General features: G+C 41.6%; 1 pseudogene; it reads left to right on the top strand.

Moving 5' to 3' along the window:
• The first annotated feature begins 1114 nt into the window (after positions 1-1114).
• Positions 1115-19426, top strand: part of LOC128572983 (serine/threonine-protein kinase RIO2-like) — a 19473-nt pseudogene continuing 1161 nt past the window's right edge.

The following is a 19426-nucleotide window of genomic DNA, read 5'->3' as shown; positions in this document are numbered from 1 at the left end:
AAACACTGATAATGTCTGTTGATGTTTTCAGATATACAACTGTTTCACCTTTAGTACAACAATGAACTTATTTTTCATTTATGCTCCCATCTAACACTACATATTTTTACAAACTGGTACTGGAATCTCAGCCAACACCTCTCTCCTCCTCTTCTGTATCCTCATACTTCCTCTGATCACAGGGTGAAACCCACAGACCTGACCACCTGTTACTTGGCCTTCGTTCATGTGCGAAGTTCTTCATCGTGCTATTATTGGGGTCTCCAGAACTCCTCGGGTCATTGAACTTTCAGAATGACCTTAAATATGAAGCATTTTTCTACCTGAGCAGGGTGATCAAGGATCTCTCCATCTGCACCACCAGCCTCCTGAGCATGCTCCAGGCCATCACTGTCAGCCCCAGCACCTCCTGGTTGGCCAGAATACATCATCCATGTTTTATTCTTTCTGTGGTCCTGCACTTTGTCTTTTAATCATAGCATTATCTTCTACACCATAGCTACTTATAATTTGACCAGACAAATCTACTGAAGGTAAACACTGCTCACTTTCCCCCATGAATCCCATCATCAGGGGACTTCTTTTTGCTTTGTCATTATCCAGGCGTGTCTCCTCTGTAGGAATCATGCTGCTCTCAAGTGCTTACATGGTGATTCTCCTGCTCAGGGAGCAGAGACGATCCCAGCACCTTCACAGCACCAGACTCTCCTCTAAAGCCTCCGCAGAGAAGAGGGCCACCCAGACCATCCTGCTGCTAGTGAGTTGCTTTGTGGTCATGTAGTGGGTGGGTTTTATTATTTCATTCTCCTCAACCTTATTTTGGGCATATGGCTCAGTCATCCAGAATGTCCAAAATATGCCACAGTTGATCCTTTGGTGCTACTCAGTTCAAACAAAAGAACAATTGTTCTCCAAAGTATACAAAATAAGTGGCATAAAATAAAAATAATTCTCTGAAGAGTAGGTTTTTCTCTCCTCAGTTACCTTTTCAAGTAGAAGATAATTTGTTTGATTTAATTACCATGTATAAAAATTATACTCTTATTATAGATCCATTATTTGGAAAATGATGCTGTTAAAAAACTTGGTGATTGGACTTCCGTCCCCTGCTGCCATGGGAAAGGTGAATGTGGTCAAGTTCCTGAGCCGGGATGACTTCAGGGTTCTGACCGTAGTTGAAATGGGCATGAAGAACCATGAGGTAGTTCCCCAACGTTTGATCACCTCTATAGCCAGCCTTAAACATGGTGGCTATAATAAAGTTTTAAGAGAATTAGTGAAACATAAACTCATAGCTTGGGAATGTACCAAGACTGTCCAGGGCTGTCGGTTGAGAAATAGAGGCTATGATTACCTGGCTTTCAAAACCCTTTCTTCTAGACAAGTAGTTGAGTCTGTTGGAAACCAGATGGGTGTTGGCAAAGAATCAGATATTTACATTGTTGCAAAGGAAGAAGAACAGCAATTTACATTAAAGCTTCACAGACTAGGAAGAACCTCCTTTGGAAATCTGTAAAACAAGCGTGATTACCATAAACACAGGCATAATGTGTCTTGGCTTTATTTATCTCCTCTCTATGCTGTGAAGGAATTTGCCTCTATGAAGTTGTCATATGAGAGGAAATTTCCAGTTCCAAAGCCAGTTGATTACAATCACCATGCAGTGGTCATGGAGATCATAAATGGTTATCCTCTATGTCAGATACATTATGTTGAAGATCCTGCCTCAGTATATGATGAAGCTATGGAACTAATTGTTAGACTTGGGAATCATGAGCTGATTCATGGAGATTTCAATGAATTCAATCTCATTTTGGCTGAAAATGATCATGTCACCATGGTCGATTTCCCACAGATGATCTAAACTTCTCATCCCAGTGCTGAAGGGTATTTTGACAGAGACATCAAGTGCATTAGAGATTTCTTCATGAAGCTTTTTGGCTATGAAAGTGAACTTTATCCAACCTTTAGTGACATCAGGAAGGAAGGCTCTCTCGATGTGGAGGTTTCTGCCAGTGGCTACACAAAGGAGCTGCAGGCTGGTGATGACCTGCTGCAGCCAGTGGGCCCAGATGAGAGAGACACCAAAAAGGAAGAGGGATCTCAGTTTTTGTTTTCTAATGGAGAAGTGTCAGAAAAATCAGAGGTTTGTAGGTCTGAAGATGAAAGTGAACAGAGGATTGGATTAAAGATGGAGGCCGAGTAACAGCTTCCCTGCACAGTGAGTCTGGGGAGACGAGACTCCAGGCATCTCTGGCCGGTGGGATCTGCCTATAATCATCCCTTTGAGGATACAGACAGCCAGCAACGGACATCTGGACCCCAAGAGAAGGACAAAAACAGTGGAAAACTGGCAAGTGGTTGAGTGTGTTCGATTGACCTAATCACACCAGCAAACGTAAGTACAAGCAGCAGTGAGATTGCAAACCGGAAAGGCCTTACCTGTGAACTGTTTTGGTGTTCTTGGACTTGGCACTCAGTTGAACTGCCTTGGGGAGAGCTTGAGCAGGAGCGTGGAGAACTTTGGCCATTGTCTGGGGCCCCAGACTGAGCCACTGAGCTGGGCACAGGAAGCCATTGTGAAAGAACTGCCCTGGCAAGTTCCACCCTCAGGGTCTCAGAGCAAGGACCGGGCGGGACTAAGTAAAGTGACTGAGCAGCCTAAAGGCGGGGACTGAGCTGCCTTACAGTCTTAATCCTTAGGGGCAGAGTGAGATGGTTTTGGCACACTGGAGCCTTGGGCTGTTGCCCTGGGTAGAGTGCCGTGACATCACAGCTCATAGCAACCTCAAACTCCTGGGCTTGGCACCACCCAGACCTCCATAAGAGCTGTGCAGCAACCCCCAACCAGTGACCCGCACCCACCGGGCCACCACATTCCCTGACCAGGAACTGTGGGAGCCATGCAACCCTGCATCCTCCCTCATGTGTCCTCCCAGCTTCCACACTAGCCTGTTCATCTGGACAGGGACTCTGGTAGCTGCATGCCCTTTGGAGCCCTCCCTGCCTCTGCACAGAGACCTTCTCCTGGCCAGAGACTGCTGGAGCCTTGAGCTCTCTGTGCCAAAGTCACTGGGTGCCAGGCACTCCCAGAATCATGCACACCACCCCCAGCCCTGTTGCTGGATCTGGGTGTGTCACACACCAGAGCTGATTCCACAACCAGAACTCCCTAGCTAGAGCAAACCCAGAGGAACTACACAGGGTCACTCCCTACAAAGATCCAGCAACAAGAGAGTGATACTGCTGGGGTCTAATCTTGGAGAGACACCACCCCCACACTGTGGGTGGCCAGAGGCAATGGAGAAAAACAATCATGAGGCAAAATCAACAGAAAAACTCTGGCAATATGAATAATCAGAGTAGATCAACTTCTTCAAGTATCAATGGGGCAGAAACAGCACAAGACCTCATGCACAAACAAATAGCTGAGATGTCAGAAATTGAATTCAGGATCTGGAGAGCAAATAAGATCGAATTAGGATTCCAAAAGTTATCTCAAGAATTCAACAGATTCAGAGACCAAAGGACCAAAGATTTCAACACATTGAGACAAGAAGTTGCATCCCTCAAAGATCTGAGAAACACAGTAGAATCCCTCAGTAACAGAATGGAGCAAGCAGAAGAAAGGATTTCTGACACTGAAGACAAAGCTTTCAAACACTCCTAAACCCTCAAAGAAGAAGAGAAATGGGGAGCAAAAACAGACCACTCTCTCGGAGAGCTCTTGGATAATTTGAAGAAAACCAATATTCGTCTTATAGGGATCCCTGAAAGTGATGAAGTGGCTTCACAAGGCACAGAGGCTCTTCTCCATGAGATTATGAAGGAGAACTTTCCAGACATGCCAAGAGATTCTGAAATTCAGATAGCAGACAGTTTCAGAACTGCAGCACGACTCAACCTGAATAAGACATCCCCCAGACACATCATAATCAATTTCACTAAAGTTAATATGAAGGAGAAAATTCTGAAAGCTGCCAGATGAAAGAAAACATTACCTACAAGTGGAAGAATATAAGAATAACTGCAGATCTCTCTGCTGAAACCTTTGAAGCTAGAAGAGGATGGTCACCAACTTTTAATCTCCTAAAACAAAATAACTTTCAACCCAGGACCCTTTACCCAGCTAAACTGAGCTTCATTAATGACGGAGAAATTAAATACTTCAACGACATTCACATGTTGAAGAAATTTGCCACAACTTAACCAGCTCTCCAGGACACTCTTAGACCTATCCTCCATAAAGACCAGCATAATTCTCCACCACAAAAGTAAAGCCACCCAAAAAAATTTTGATCAAAATTAAACCCACCCCAAAAATTTTTGATCAAATTCCAACTCCCACAGTCGCAAAAGGAATAAAAATGTCCACCTGACTGTCGAAAGGCTTATCAATACTCTCAATTAATGTGAATGGTTTAAATTGTCCTCTAAAGAGGCACAGGTTTGCTGACTGGATACAAAAACTCAAGTCAGATATCTGCTGCATCAAAGAATCGCATTTTACATTAAAAGACAAATATAGACTCAAGGTGAAGGGATGGTCATCTATATTCCAGGCAAATGGACAACAGAAAAAAGCAGGCATTGCAATCCTGTTTGCAGATGCAATAGGCTTTAAAGCAACCAAAATAATTAAGGATAAGGATGGACACTTCATATTTGTTAAAGGTAATACTCAATATGATGAGATCCCAATTATTAATATTTATGCACCCAACCACAATACACCTCAATTTATAAGAGAAACTCTAACAGACATGAGCAACTCAATTTCCTCCACTTCCATAGTAGTTGGAGATTTTAACACCCCTTTAGCAGTCCTGGATAGATCCTCCAAAAAGAAGCTAAGCAAAGATATTTTAGATTTAAACTCAACCATTCAACATCTGGACTTAACAGACATCTACAGAACACTTCATCCCAACAAAACTGAATACACATTCTTCTCATCAGCCCATGGAACATACTCCAAAATCGACCACATCCTAGGCCACAAGTCTAACTTCAGCAAATTTAAAAAAATAGAAATTATTCCTTGCATCTTCTCAGACCATTATGGAATAAAAGTTGAACTAAATAACAACAGGAACCTGCATACCCACACAAAAACAAGGAAGCTAAACAACCTTATGCTGAAGGATACATGGGTTATAGACGAGATTAAGAAGGAAATCACCAAATTTTTGGAACAAAATAACAATCAAGACACGAATTACCAGAACCTCTGGGATACTGCAAAGGCAGTCCTAAGAGGGAAATTTATAGCACTGCAAGCCTTCCTCAAGAAAACGGAAAGAGAGGAAGTCAATAACTTAATGCAACATCTCAAGCAACTGGAGAAAGAAGAACACTTCAACCCCAAACGCACCAGAAGAAAAGAAATAACCAATATCAGAGCAGAATTAAATGAAATTGAAAACAAAAGAATTATACAACAGATCAATAAATCCAAAAGCTGTTTTTTTTTTTTGAAAAGATCAATAAAATAGATAAACCTTTGGCCAACCTAACCAGGAAAAAAAGAATAAAATCTCTAATTTCATCCATCAGAAATGGTAATGATGAAATAACAACAGACCCCCTCAGAAATTCAAAAAATACTTAACAAATACTACAAAAAACTCTACTCTCACAAATTTGAAAATCTGAAAGAAATAGATCAATACCTGGAAGCACGCCACCTACCAAGACTTAGCCAGAATGAAGTGGAAATGTTGAACAGGCCTAAAGTTCTGAAATAGCATCAACTATACAAAATCTCCCTAAAAGGAAAAGCCCACGACCAGATGGCTTTATGTCAGAATTCTACCAATATTTAAAGAAGAACTAGTACCTATACTACTAAACCTATTCCAAAATATAGAAAAAGAAGGAATATTACCCAACACATTCTACAAACCAAGCATCACCTTGATCCCCAAACCAGGGAAAGACCCAAGAAGAAAAGAAAATTATAGACCAATATCACTAATAAATATAGATGCTAAAATACTCAACAAGATCCTAACAAACAGAATCCAACAACACATCAAAAACATTATACACCATGACCAAGTCGGATTCATCCCAGGGTCTCAAGGCTGGTTCAATATACGTAAATCTATAAATGTAATTCAACACATAAACAAACTTAAAAATAAAGACCATATGATTCTTTCAATTGATGCAGAAAAAGCTTTTGATAATATCCAGCATCCCTTCATGATCAGAGCACTTAAGAAAATTGGTATAGAAGGGACAGTTCTTAAACTAATGGAGACCATCTATAGCAAACCCACAGCCAATATCTTATTGAATGGAGTTAAATTGAAATCATTTCCACTTAGATCAGGAACCAGGCAAGGATGCCCATTGTCTCCATTGCTCTTTAACATTGTAATGAAAGTTTTAGCCATTGCAATTAGAGAAGAAAAGGCGATCAAGGGTATCCACATAGGGTCAGAAGAGATCAAACCTTCAGTCTTCGCAGATGATATGATCGTATATCTGGAAAACACTAGGGATTCTACTACAAAACTTGTAGAAGTGATCAAGGAATATAGCAATGTCTCAGGCTACAAAATCAACACCCATAAATCTGTAGCCTTTATATATACCAACAATAACCAAGCTGAACAAACCGTCAAGGACTCTATTCCTTTCACAGTAGTGCCAAAGAAGATGAAGTATTTGGGAGTATACCTAACAAAGGATGTGCAAGATCTCTACAAAGAGAACTATGAAACTCTAAGAAAAGAAATAGCCGAAGATGTTAACAGATGGAAAAACATACCATGCTCATGGCTGGAAAGAATCAACATTGTTAAAATGTCCATACTGCCCAAAGCAATATATAATTTTAATGCAATTCCTATTAAAGCTCCATTGTCATACTTTAAAGATCTTGAAAAAATAATACTTCATTTTATATGGAATCAGAAAAAACCTCGAATAGCCAAAACATTACTGAGCAATAAAAACAAAGCAGGAGGAATCACGCTACCAGACCTGAGACTGTACTATAAATCGATAGTGATCAAAACAGCATGGTACTGGCACAAAAGCAGAGAAGTCGATATCTGGAACAGAATAGAGAACCAAGAGATGGATCCAGCTACTTACCGTTATTTGATCTTTGACAAGCCAATTTAAAACATTCAGTGGGGAAAAGATTCCCTATTTAACAAATGGTGCTGGGTAAACTGGCCGGCAATGTGTAGAATATTGAAACTGGACCCACACCTTTCACCACTAACTAAGATAGACTCTCACGGGTAAAAAGATTTAAACTTAAGACATGAAACTATAAAAATACTTGAAGAAAGTGCAGGCAAAACTCTTGAAGGAATCGGCCTGAGTGAATATTTTATGAGGAGGACTCCCCAGGCAATTGAAGCAGCATCAAAAATAATGGGCCTTGGGCGGCGCCTGTGGCTCAGTTGGTAGGGCGCCGGCCCCATATACTGAGGGTGGCGGGTTCAAACCCAGCCCCGGCCAAACTGCAACCAAAAAATAGCCGGGCGTTGTGGCGGGCGCCTGTGGTCCCAGCTACTCGGGAGGCTGAGGCAAGAGAATCGCTTAAGCCCAGGAGTTGGAGGTTGCTGTGAGCTGTGTGAGGCCACGGCACTCTACCGAGGGCCATAAAGTGAGACTCTGTCTCTACAAAAAAAAAAAATAAATAATGGGCCTTGATCAAACTAAAAGGCTTCTGCACAGCCAAGAACATAGTAAGTAAAGCAAGCAGACAGCCCTCAGAATGGGAGAAAATATTTGCAGGTTTATACCTCCGATAAAGGTCTAATAACCAGAATCCACAGAGAACTCAAATTTATTAGGAAGAAAAGAACACGTGACCCCATTTCAGGGTGGGCAGCAACTTAAAGAGAAACTTCTCTAAAGAAGACAGATGCAAAATCTACACACACATGAAAAAAGCTCATCATCCTTAATCATCAGAGAAATGCAAATCAAAACTACTTTGAGATATCACCTAACCCCAGTAAGAGTAGCCCACATATCAAATTCCCAAAACCAGAAATGTTGGCGTGGATGTGGAGGAAAGGGCACACTTCTACACTGCTGGTGGGAATGCCCACTAATATGTTCATTCTGGAAGGATGTCTGGAGAATACTTAGAGACCTAAAAATAGACCTGCCATTCAATCCTATAATTCCTTTACTAGGTTTATACCCAGAAGACCAAAAGTCACAATATAACAAGGACATCTGTACCAGAATGTTTATTGCAGCCCAATTTATAATTGCTAAGTCATGGAAGAAGCCCAAGTGCCCATCGACCCACTGACCCCACCCGCGGGTCAGTTGACAGGGATACCTGGAGGAGGGGGTGAGAATGGGTAGGGGCAATGGGCACGAAGAATGGAGACAGGACAGGAGTCTGATCAAGTCTCGTTTATTGCAAAGTTCTTCCAGGGTATATAGGGTAGGTGAAGGAGGAAGTTTGCATCACCAGGTATCCAAGCAACCTGGCTGTGGTGGAGATAAGTTCCAAACGGCACGTTTCCAAGTTTCGCTCACGTGATTTACGAGAGGAGGCCTGGCATTTGCAGGGAAATAGAAACTTAAGTCTGTTAGTACCAGAAATAGCACTTGGCCTACATAATAGATGCTGTGGTGTAAGCCTTCCACAGGTCCCCCTTTTTTATAATATTTTGAAATGTACATTTTACTTTTAAAGTTTTGCCAGCTCTCGACCGAGAGGGCGAGGTGATTGTGTCTGTCTTAGGTTGGGACCGTCTTACCATCTCAGCTGTTCCTCCTTACCCGTCATGGGATACACGGTAGCTATCTGACCAGGCTTTTTTTTTTTTTTTTAGGTCCAGAAGTAGCCAAAATTTATTTCTTAGGCTAGTTTTTACATCCTTTTGACTCAGAACACAGTTTCCATCATGTGTGTTAGGGAGACACCAGCTTGTTTACTAGAGGACGTGTTTAAGAGAAAATAAGTTACATTCCAATTAAAGAAAGTGAATGATAACAGATGTCTGAGACAACATCTTGTTCTATAAAGGATGCCACAGAATACCTTCTTCCACCACTGACCATCCTTCTCCACAGAATGCGTAAGCCATGCAGAGGGGACTGCCGTCCCTGTCATGACATGACATGAAGCGATTCCCCTACTTAGGCTTCTGCATTTAGTGTGTCTTAAAAAAACACACACAACTGGATAATTATGCCTGTTTCAGGAAGGATCCCCTGAACTGAAAATAACTGGTTGATCTAAGTACAACCCAGTTTTCATAATAGCCAGTAGAAACGATATTGAGTATAATATGATTAGGAGGCCCCCCAAGAAAGTTGACAGTAGATGTTCAACTGCGAGCTCTTTTGTCCACCTGTTACAGTGAGTGTAAGGTAGTCCTGATGCACATGGAACTATTGAGGCCAGGTTGGGTCTAATCTCTTTTGGCTGTCTTAGCCAAAGTAGGCTAGAGATCTGACCAGGCTTTTGTCTTAGGTTGGTAGGATAAGCAAAGTCTGAGATGAGGGTCCTTGTTACCCGTCCTTGACTAGCCAGTCCCCTAAGTAGTTATGGTTATGCGTTCATCTTCCATAGCAAGTCAGTGATAATGAACCTGGAGGGGCTGCATTTTAATAGCATCAATTTGTTGTTTTATAAAGGCCATGACTTTGTTAAAAAGAAAAGGTCCTAGTGATAGTAATATTAGTAAGCCAAGGAGGGGCCCTAAAAATGGAAGAAGATAAGGCAGAAAGCTGTTTAGCCCACTCCAAAACGGGTTTTCCATAATTTTTCTTTTTCTTTCCTCTAGATTATCTTGTAATTTTTTTATTTTGTCTCGAACAATTCCTGATTTATTTGCATAAAGCAGCATTTTTCCTGTAATGTTAAGCAGATGCTTCCTTGGTTAGCCGTTAGAAGATCTAAACCTCTTCTATTTTGTAGTACTACTTCAGCTAAGGAATCTAATTGATCTTGAAGATCTTTAACTGTGCCTGATAGGGCTTGTATATCTTCTGCCATAAGTTGAGATAGTTCAGTATATTTATGTACAGCAATGCCCATACCGGCGGTACCTGTGGCCATGCCAGCAGTGATTACTAGAGTGGCCAAGAGAGGGAGAAATTGGATAGCCCTTCTAGAATGGCAAGATATATAATCGAAGGATGGTATAGGTAAAGATTCATTTCCATTGACTATATCTATATAGGGTAGCAAAAGGGCGATAGTACATAATCCTGTCCAATTAGTGGGCAGAATGGTATATGCCAAGTTATTGCCACAAACAAATACCATATCATTGGAAGCACACGGGGAATAAGTAATATTGATGATGTCAGTTCAATTGGTCAAAGAGAGTATGCCAATATCAATAGCATAACTGTTGTCTCTATAAGGGGAGACAATACAAGGCGCTTCAGAAAAGATAGGTTGTACTGGTAAAGGCATGATGGGCATGCAGTTATTAGATGATAATTCAATGGAATTAATATTGATAGCAATAGGCATAGATAGTCTAAATGAAGGCATAACCAGCAATTTTGAGCCAAAGAAGGGTTGGATTGATTAAGTAACCTATGTGTGATGTCTAGCATTTTCAGGGTTTGGGGGTCTAGATTCGCATCCCTATTTTCGGGTAAAGCTATTGGATGGTAGTTAAATTTAGGAGACATGTGGTTTACAATGTTTTCCAGTTGCTTTTGGACTAATTCTGTCTCACCTGATCTTGGGGTCCACCTCCATCAGAGACGTGCACAGGTGGAGTCTTATTCCAGCAAACTGTTTTTCCTATTGTATCGGGACAGCCGGATTGGGTATATTTATTTGAGGTCCCCCAGACCTGAGGGACTGTGTCCCACTCACCTCCAAATGTCCCCCAAAAATGTCTGGTCAAGATTGCTGTAAAATAGATATTATTATCTGTACCAGTACATAGTTGAACCTGCTCATAACAGGTATTATGTACAGATGGATGGAATTCTATACAAGGGCATGGTCCAGGCTTGTTATTAAAGGTTGGGATAATTTTAGCCTTTTTGCTACAGACCCATGCCTGTGCTCCATGAACATTTTGTCTCATTACTAAGTATGCTGTTTTATCACCACAATCTACATTTAGGAGAGGGGTTGTCTCACCATTCCAGGTGCCACCACGGCACTCGCAAGGAGTACCAGTTAATTTTTGTAAGAGTGCCCGAGCCTTATGGGGATTACTGAAACCACCATCATTTTTTTGTATCAGGAGAGAGATTCCCAGCAGTAGCCACATCCAGGTGCTCATAGTTACCTGCAAAGAAAAGGAAAGAAAACCTTCTCAGGGGGTCTCTTGCTCCCTGGATTTAGAGGTGATGATGTTATCTACTTGTTTGATCAGTCGTTCAGGTAACCATCATGCTGCTTCCATCTTCTGTGAATATATGCATACGGCACCTCTACCCCAAATTAAAACTGGATTGGGGCCGTGCCATTTATTATCTAATGGATCTTTCCATAGGGCAGTGGCAAAATCCCGTTTAGTATCTGGGTGCCAGAAGCAGTCTGCTGCAGACTGGCCGTCTTGGTCCAATGTGAAAAAATTTAAAATGAGTAATGAATGGGATAAGAGATTTCTTGGAGACCCCTTAACAGGGTACCATTCCCCCTTCTTTATTTTTTCTAGAGTGTTTTTAAGAGATAGGTGGGCACATTCTACTATGCCTTGCCCTTGTGGGTTAAATGGTATACCAGTAACGTGTTTGATATTGAGGTGTTTACAGAAGGTGTTAAATGCATGTCCTGTGTATCCTGGACCATTATCAGTTTTAATTTGTTTAGGGGTGCCTAGTACAGCCATGGTGGCTAGTACATGGGCAATGACATGTTTGCCGGCCTCCCCTGACTGGCCAGTGGCATAAATAAATCCACTGAAGGTATCTATGGTTACATGAACATACTTGAGTTTTCCAAATTCAGGTAGGTGAGTAACATCCTTTTGCCAGATGGCATTGGGTATGAGACCTCGAGGATTTATTCCTAGATGGGGAGTAGGGAGTAGAATTACACAAGAAGGGCATTGCTTTACGATGTGGCAGGCTTGTTCCTGGGTAATTTGAAACATGAGTCTAAGGGTGTGAGCGTTTAGATGATGTAATTGGTGAGCAGTGGAGGCTAATGAGATCCGATCAGGCTCTGTGGTGGTTTGGGCAGTACAGACTAAGTGAGTGGCTTCGTCCGCTTTGTGGTTACCATCAGTTAGGGGGCCAGGTAAATTGGAATGAGCTCTAAGGTGTACAATGAAAAAGGGGAGGGTCCTTTGGTGTATAAGATTTTGAAGTTGCAAGAAAAAGGTAGCAGTTTCTGATACTTGTTTGATTTGCGCTGCTGTCTCTAATAAGGGAACTGAATGAGCTAAATAAGCACTATCAGTATAAATATTCAAAGCTCGATTGGGAAATGCAGAGAAAACTGCGATAACTGCTTGAAGTTCTACAATTTGTACAGAATTTGATTTTACCTGAAATAGCACAATCTCTGTATTAAAGGCGTAGGCTGCGTGACCAGAAGAGGAGCCATCTGTGAAAACTAATAAGGCATTGGGCAATGGGGAATTGGAGGTTCTTGTGGGAAATAAAAAGTCATGTGTACTAATAAATTGTAATAATTTATTGGGTGGATAATGATTGTCAAGTTTACCTGAATAAGAAGCACAAGCAATAGGCCAATGTTCTGTAGTTTGAAATAACCAATTAATTTGTGCCTGAGAATAAGGCTGTATAATGATATCTGGTTCTTTACCAAAGTATTTTTTACTATTTTCCCTGCCCATAATGATGACATCCGCGACAGCCTGATAATAGGGATAAATAACTTTCGTGGGAGAAACAGGTAAGTGGATCCACATTATGGGGGCAGTTTGCCAAAATACTGCTGTGGGTGTAAGAGAAGTTTTACAAATGATGTAGCTCAGGGGCCAAGTGTAATCTATGGTTGTAACAAATTGTGAATGAATAGCTTGTTGTACTAATGCTAAAGCCTGATGGCCTTCTTCTGTTAATGTTCTAGGAGAATTGGGGTTGCTATCGCCTTGTAAAATAGCAAATAAAGGTTTTAAATCCCCTGTGGTTAGTTTTAAGTAAGGTCTAAGCCAGTTTATAACCCCTAAGAGCTTTTGAAAATCATTTAGTGTTTTTAATTTGTCCAATCTGAGGGCAGCTTGCGTATTAGTAATTCTGGGTCCAGTTAGGTAGAAACCAAGGTAAAGGTAGGGATCTTTTAGCTGAACGTTTTCTGGGACTATTTGAAGTCCCTGGTTTGTTAGGGAGGATGATAAATCACTGTAACATAGTAAAACCTGCTGAGCATTCTGTCCAGCAATAAGAATATCATCCATATAATGAATGATGTACATGGAGTTCCAGTGAAGCCTAGTTTCCTGAATAGCTGCGGCAACAAATTTTTGGCATAAGGTGGGGCTGTTGGCCATGCCCTGTGGTAAAACTTTCCATTGGAATCTTTTCATAGGTTCCTTGAAGTTGATAGAGGGGAGACTGAATGCAAATCTTTTTTGATCTAATGGATGGAGTGGTATAGTGAAAAAACAGTCTTTAAGATCAATGATAATTTTATAGTAACCAAGAGGGATGGCCACAGGAGTGGGTAATCCTGGTTGCAAAGCCCCCATGAGGACCATAGTGGAGTTTACAGCTCTTAAATCTTGTAATAGTCTCCATCGCTCTGATTTCTTTTTTATGACAAAGATTGGAGTGTTCCATGGGGAGTTGCTTTCCTCTATATGCCCAGCTTTTAGTTGTTCCTGCACTAACTGCTGAGCGGCTTCTAATTTTTCTTTTGAGAGGGGCCATTGATCAACCCATACAGGCTCATCACTTTTCCAAGTGATCCTATCTGCATGGCATGCAGGAATGTCAATAGCCCTTAATATAAATTTCCTAGCCCTTTTTTGTCTGTTTTTCCAGTAATTTGTAAAGGGCTGGGAATGCCTGATTCCTCGTTTCCTAATCCTTTTCCTGGTCAAAAACCCTGAGCAAGCATTTGTGCTGTCACTACATCATTAGGGCTACACATTATGAGTCCCATTTGGGACAAGAGATCTCGTCCCCAAAGGTTGACAGGGAGGCCAGGTATGACAAAAGGCTGTATGGTTCCCTGATTGCCATCTTTATCTTTCCAAGTGAGTGTCTTGGTGCTTTTCTCAGGGTTTTGGCTTTGACCGATTCCTGTTAAATGAGTTAAGGTTGGGGAAAAGGGCCACTGGCTGGGCCATTGTTCTTTGTTAGTTATAGTGACATCAGCTCCAGTGTCCACAAGGCCATGAAATTCCTTGCCATCTAGGCTAAGAGTAAGCATTGGTTTCTGGGGTGAGATAGGCTGAGCCCAGTAAACATCAGAGGAGCCAAAGCCTCCCACACCTCGGTGCTTTATTTCAATCTTATTATTAATTGACAAAAAGGGTAATAGTAATAACTGAGCTATTCTTTGGCCATGGGGTATGGTGGAAATATTTTGGGGGGAAGCAGCCATTAATTTAATTTCCCCCTCATAATCATTGTCAATTACACCTGGGAAAATTTGGAGTCCTTGGATGGCACTACTGCTGTGTCCAATAATTAGCCCAAAGGTGTTTGATGGTAGATGACCAAACACACCTGTGGGTAAAATTTGTGCTCCCATTTCAGGGGTTAATACTGTGTGGGAGGTGGAACAGAGGTCCAATCCTGCGCTTCCTGGGGTGGCTCTGCAGAGGTCTGAAATGGATTGCTGTTGGCTGGAACAAAGCTGACTGCCCCATAACTTGTTTGGGTTTCGGGGCCTGGGGCTGGCCCCTCTCCCCGTTTCCCTGCTGAGAGGGGAGGGGATTTCCTTGATTGTCTGTTTTAGATCTGCATTCATTAACCCAGTGACGGCCCTTGCGGCATTTAGGGCATAAGATTTTTCTTTTTTGCAGTCTTTAGCAAAGTGCCCTAGTTCCCCACAATTAAAACATCGGCCCTTAGTTTTCTGAGCTAAAAAATCTTTGATAGTATAGCCCTGTAAGGTGGCAGCCATTGCTAGACCTTGCTGATACGCGGCGCCAATGTCAGAGCAAAGGCGAATGTATCCAGACAAATCTGTCTTCTTTTTTTATAGTCGAATAGCTACCTGGCATGCCGCATTGGCATTTTCATAAGCCAATTGTTTAACAAAGTCCATTCCAGCTTCTGTGCTACCAAAAATCCTGCCTGCAGCTGTCAAAAGTCCGTGGACAAACTCTGAAAACGGCTCATCAGGGCCCTGCTTCACTGTGGTGAGGGAAGAGCTAAAATCCCCTTTCACTGGGAGTTTTCTCCAAGCCCTGGTTCCCGTGGCTTGGATTTGCACATACAGACCTGGATCATATTGCATTTGAGTGTCTGTACTAGCAAAATGCCCCTCGCCAAGAAGCATATCATAAGTCCAGCCATTTCCCGCCTGAGCATTTCTTTTGGCAGTGTCTTTGCAAAATTCAGCATATTCAGATTTCCATAATAAGTAATCTCCCCTGGATAAGGCAGCTCTGGCTAGAATATACCAGTCACCAGAAGCGAGCCATTTCTCTGCTTCCGATTCTAATACAGCTAGTGTATAGGGAGCAGGGGCTCCATATTGGGCCACTGCCATTTTTAATTCCTTAATCATCTGGAAATTAAATCCACTGTGATGTCTCCATGCCTGACCCTGATTGTCTGTAGTCTCTGTGACCGGAAATGCCTCTGTTCTCTCCTGGTTAACAGGGGGCCTCCTCATAACTACACCTCTAATGGAAGATTGGGATATGGGGCTAGCGGATTCTTGTTCTCAAGGCCTCTGCTCCTTACGGTCCAATTTGCCTGTTTTAAGCCTCTCTAAATCACTGATTAGCTCCTGATGTTCCCTCTCGAGTTTTATTTGTTCTTGTAAATGTGCGATTTTGTTCTCTAGATCCCTTTTTGGGTCTATAGCAGCCATTTCCACCGACAGTGCGGAGAATGCTGCGCTGTACGGGGGAGGCCGTTTTCCAAGTGGGGGCTGATCTGGATTATGACACTTGGCCACCTCCTCCTCTAACTCATTCCATTCCTCATCTGAAAGCTTATCATTAGAGTCTATTTTGAAAACTTTCAAGTCTGGGTAGAGCCTACGTTTTGGCTCCCGGACCTTGACCTTGAGCTGTTTTATTCTTGGTTTGTTCTCTGGCTTAACTTTCTGCCGAACAGTAGGAGTCTTTTGTTCCTCTCTGTTGGGTTCCTCATCACTCTCTAGTGAGATAAGATCTTCTTGCTCATTAAGCTGACAGCTAGGAGGAGCGCCTCCAGCAGCCCCAAAATCCTGGGATGGATCTTGGGATTTAATATCCTTTTCTTTGTGGTGATGTAACAGTTCTTCTCCCTTTTTTATGACATCTGCAAGCACGGGACAAACACTGCGATAGCTAATAATATCATTAATGAGATTCCAGTACGAGAAAGCAGTGACTGGTATTTTTTCAGGTCCAAATATCTGATAAAAATCATTTAAAGCATCACCTACTCTTTTCCATCTTTTCTCATCTATGGTTCCTTCTTGAGGAAACCAAGGACAGACTTCTTTTAAGAAGTCAAAAAATTGAAATAGCTGTTTAATTTTGACCTTTACTCTTCGCGTCTTGAGTGCATCTCTTAACTGTTCCACAAATAACTCATGCTGACTGACTTCTTGCCCCATGATCACTACTACTCACCGAGATCCTCGTTCCAGCGCAGCAGGCTACTGCGTGGCCAGGTCCCAATGTTTCTCTGAGCCGGCGGCTGCCTACAGTAGCTTCTTCACCATTTTCCCTCGTATCCAGGTCCCTGGTCGGGCGCCACATGACCCAGCCCACGGGTCAGTTGACAGAGATACCTGGAGGAGGGGGTGAGAATGGGAAGGGGCAAGGGGCGTGAAGAATGGAGACAAGACAGGAGTCTGATCAAATCTCGTTTATTGCAAAGTTCTTCCAGGGTATATAAGGGTAGGTGAAGGAGGAAGTTTGCATCACCAGGTATCCAAGCAACCTGGCCATGGCAGAGATAAGTTCCAAACGGCAAGTTTTGCTCACGTGATTTACGAGAAGAGGCCTGGCATTTGCAGGGAAATAGAAACTTAGGCCTGGCATTTGCAGGGAAATAGAAACTTAAGTATGTTAGTACCGGAAATAGCACTTGGCCTACAAAATAGATGCTGTGGTGTCAGTCTTCCGCAACCCACGAATGGACTAGCAAATTGTGGTACATGTATACCATGGAATACTATGCAGCCTTAAAGAAAGACGGAGACTTTACCTGTTTCATGTTTACATGGATGGAGCTGGAACATATTCTTCTTAGCAAAGTATCTCAGGAATGGAAGAAAAAGTATCCAATGTACTCAGTCCTACTATGAAGCTAAATTATAGCTTTCACATGAAGGCTATAACCCAACTATATCACAAGACTATGGGGGAAGGGCCTAGGAAGGGGAAGGGAGGGGGGAGGTTTTGATGGAGGGAGGATAATAGGTGGGGCCACATCTATGGTGCATCTTAGAATGGGTACAGGCGATTGCACTAATGTACACAGCTATGATTTAACAATAAAAAAAAAAAAAAGAAAGTGAACAGAACTGTGTGTACCAGTCGGGTGGCTACAGATCATTCAAATACCTGGAACAGATCAGGGAGGACAGTTCATCAGAGCAGAGTGCTGGTGCATACCACTCTGAAATGACTGACTTCAGCCAGGCTTTAGAAGAAATGAAAGGGCAGATTGTTGACAAAAATTACATATCTGAATTTTCTGAGGAGAAAAACAGAAATGAAAATTACCTGAGACAAGGTGGTCAGACACCTCAAGGAGAAGCCTCTGCTGGCTCTGAGGAGTGTGTGAACGAATGCTCTCATCTAACTGCCTTGTCGTCACTGAGTAAAGAATCCATGCCTCTCAGAGATGAAAAAAATATGGGAGACATTAATTGGTGTAGAACAAGAACTCTGAGTATTACTCTTCTACGGTCAGTTTTGTGAGCTGTTCAACAATTCCTCCAGAACTCGTAAAACAGGTGAAACGTCAGTTGACAAAACAGCAAAAATCAGCAGTCAGACGATGATTACACAAAAGAGAAGCAAATGTGTTTTACAAACAATGAAGGGAAAACATGCAAAATATTAAATCAAGTTGAAAGCAGCTAGCTTTTGTTGCGAATAATATAAATTTTTGATATTTTTTAAAAGTTATTCTAATACCCTTTTAAGCCACTTTTAATCTTCTTTTGCATCAAAGCCAACATATAAATAGATGAATAAACCCTATTTCATTTATAGAAAAAAAATCAAAACTTCATGTATTTTTTTATTTATTATTAAATCATAGCTGTGTACATTAATGCAATCATGGGACACCATACACAGGTTTTATATACCATTTGACATATTTTCATCACACTGATTAACATAGCCTTCCTGGCATTTTCTTAGTTATTATGTTGAGACATTTATATTCTACATTTAGTAAGTTTCACATGTACCCTTGTAAGATGCACCGTAGGTGTGATCCCACCAATCAGCCTCCCTCTGCCCATTCTCCCCTCTCCCCTTCCCTCCCTCTCCTCTTTCCGCCTATTCTTAGGTTATAACTAGGTTATAGCTTTTATATGAAAGCCTTAAATTTATTTCATAGTAGGGCTGAGTACATTGGATACTTTTTCTTCCATTGTTGAGATACTTTATTAAGAAGAATATGTTCCAGCTCAATCCATGTAAACATGAAAGAGGTATAATCTTCATCTTTCTTTAAGGCTGCATAATATTCTATAGTGTACATATACCACAATTTATTAATCCATTCATGGATCGATGGGCACTTGGGCTTTTTTATGACTAAGCAATTATGAATTGGGCTGCAATAAACATTGTGGTACAAATATCTTTGTTATAATATGATTTTTGGTCTTCTGGGTATATACTTAGTAGAGTAATTATAGGATTGAATGGCAGGTCTATATTTAGATATCTAAGTGTTCTCCAAATATCTTTCCAAAAGGAATATTATTAATTTGCATTCCCACCAGCAGTGTAGAAGTGTTCCCTTTTCTCCACATCCATGCTGACATCTCTGGTCTTGGGATTTTGTGATATTGGCTAATCTTATTGGAGTTAGATGATATCTCAAAGTAGTTTTTATTTGCAATTCTCTGATGATTAAGGATGATGAGCATTTTCTCATATGTCTGTAGGCCATGTGCCTGACTTCTTCAGAGAAGTTTCTCTTCTATTCCCTTGCCCAGCCTGAGATGGGGTCACTTCTTCTTTTCTTGCTTATATGTGTGAGTTCTCTGTGGATTCTATTAAACTTTTGTCAGAGACATAACCTGTAAATATCTTCTCCCATTCTCAGGGCTGTCTGCTTGCTTTACTTACTGTATTCTTGGCTGTGCAGAAGATTTTTAGTTTGATCAGGTCCCAGTAGTGTA

Source organism: Nycticebus coucang, chromosome 20 (genome assembly GCF_027406575.1).
Source record: "Nycticebus coucang isolate mNycCou1 chromosome 20, mNycCou1.pri, whole genome shotgun sequence".
NCBI classification, from domain to species: domain Eukaryota; kingdom Metazoa; phylum Chordata; class Mammalia; order Primates; family Lorisidae; genus Nycticebus; species Nycticebus coucang.
Note: the sequence above shows the minus strand (reverse complement) of the source record. Positions and strands in the feature narration are given on the sequence as shown.